This window comes from Parasteatoda tepidariorum, chromosome 3 (genome assembly GCF_043381705.1).
Source record: "Parasteatoda tepidariorum isolate YZ-2023 chromosome 3, CAS_Ptep_4.0, whole genome shotgun sequence".
NCBI classification, from domain to species: domain Eukaryota; kingdom Metazoa; phylum Arthropoda; class Arachnida; order Araneae; family Theridiidae; genus Parasteatoda; species Parasteatoda tepidariorum.
This window is the reverse complement of record NC_092206.1, coordinates 3,609,494-3,611,900: the sequence shown is the minus strand read 5'-3', so window position 1 is coordinate 3,611,900 and position 2,407 is coordinate 3,609,494.

The following is a 2,407-nucleotide window of genomic DNA, read 5'->3' as shown; positions in this document are numbered from 1 at the left end:
CCCGCTTCGGTAGCCCGACGACCTGCGCGCGAAGTCGAGCACTTTACGGTAGCACAGTTTAACGAGGACCAATACCGCACACCCTCGGTCCCTACGCAGGCTGATCCAAGTGGTCACCCATCCGCACACTGATCGTAGCCAGTGATGCTTGACTTCGGTGATCTGCTGGGAACCGTGTCTTAACGATCAGTCCACTGCGGGACCATGGTCAGATTGAAAATATGCTCTCTCAATGATAAGGAAGTGTTTTTTATGCCAAATACTCGAAATTGAAGAGGTAGCGGGTTCGACTCTTATAACCTTGGATGCATCTTGTAATACAGTCACTCGAAAAAATAGCTATTTTTTCGAGTGACTGTAAGTTCTTGCGATACCTTCTTATAAATTCTAATATAGCTCTCTCTCAATTTAATTAGGATTTATAATTAAGTCATTCCTTTTTTCCTTCGACAGGCACTGAACATTCGTTCTTCAATTTGAAAGAAGTGTTGCTCCTTTAACCTTGCCCAGTGGGCATCTGTGAATGTGTCATGGAGACGAGCAACATTACCCACGCCACACTGCTGCAGATACCCGTTTATTGGTTGGGCCACATTCACACATGCACAACAGAGAACAACACACAGAGAAACATATATGCCGCATCGGGATTCGAACCCTCAGTCATTCGCTTCCCAGCGTGGCACGCTGACCACTCGGCTGGCAAAAGTCGTTGTTGCTGTAGTTGTAGTTCATTTACGTCGCACTACAGCTGCACAATGGGCTATTGGCGACGGTCTGGGAAACATCCCTTAGGATGTTCAAAGACATGCCATCACAATCCATCACTGCAGAGGGGGTTGCACCCCCGCTTCGGTAGCCCAACGACATATTCGTGAAGTCGAGTACTGTACGGTAGAACAGTTTAACGAGGGCCTATACCTCACACCCTCGGTCCCTACGCAGACTGATCCAAGTAGTCAGCCACCCGCACTGACCGCAGCCAGTGATGCTAGACTTCGGTGATCTCCTGGAAACCGTGTCTTAAAGATCAGTCGCCAATAGCCCATTGTGTACTTCGGGACCCGCCGGCAAAAGTCAATTCTTTATACTGTCGTACATACCAACCTTCACGACAAGAACGACAGTTCATATTCTTCACGACTTATTTGGAGAAAATGCTTAAATTGTTTAGTGAAATCAAACAGCGAACTCAGAAACTTCTGAAAGGAATGTATTTTAGTTTTTACGATTAATTTAACCACAATTTAAAAATATTTTCAGCTTTTACTAAAATGAACTTTTGGTATAAACTAACGAATTTAGTTCTACACGTTCAAGTGGGGTACGAACTTGTTTCCTTATATGACATTGCTCCGTGGTTCTTTCTATCAAGACTAATGTAAGGTTATAAATGATCGGCAGACATTACTAGTTATATTTGACATAGATCACGAAATATTAGATGCATAATAACTATTTATGTATAATTTGATGTTCACAATGTAAATTTGAAGACAAAAATATGGATTATTTTATGAATGATGACATGAACAAAAATATAATTAAGTTCTAGATTTTCACTTTATCTTCTTTGCGTTGTCATTATAATTATCTCGGAGAGAAGGGGAAACATTAATGAAATCAATGCTTTCCCTTATCATTAGATTCCCTTTCATCGCTTTAACCATGCAATAAATTCTTCCCTGCCTCTAATCGCTTAATTGTCCCTAATATCTGTCTTAAAAATCTGACTTTTATTATTATGGCTTCTCATTAAGAGGGATTTTCAAATGGATAATGGGGAAACGATATTTCATTTTCTTCAAAAAACATTACAGGTGTAGAGGATAAAGAATTTTTTAAAAAAAAATGGGAAAATGACTTATGAATCTGAAATTGTAGGGGAAACTAAAAAGGAAATTTCTGGCATAACTTACGCTTTAGTTATAACCAATTGGGATAAAGATTTTTAATTGTTATCTAATTACTGAGCGTGGATTTATCTCAACTCCTCTCAGTGTATATTCTGATTCAATCGATTTCCGTGAGTCAATATTCTGAAATATAAGATTAAGGGGATTCCTTTTTTAAGAGAGAATCAAGCTGATTCCATCTTATAATAACGGAAATGGTAAAGTTTTGAAAACTCTTCTCTGTTGTTGTTACTTATGCCACTTGTGAATAAATACTAACAGGCCTGATATGGAAATCCAAAAGATTTTTAAGACAGAGGATGCATTTCTTGTTTTGCAGTAGCACCATCTATGGCCAAGAACACGACTTCTACACGTCATAGCCCGTTTTACAATGAGGACCTATTCATTCATCCACAGATCGTAATTTTGATCTAAACCAGAGAATGATCAATCATCAATTCAATACCCTCTTAGGTATTGATTTGTTAGGGGAACTTCGAGGACTTTGT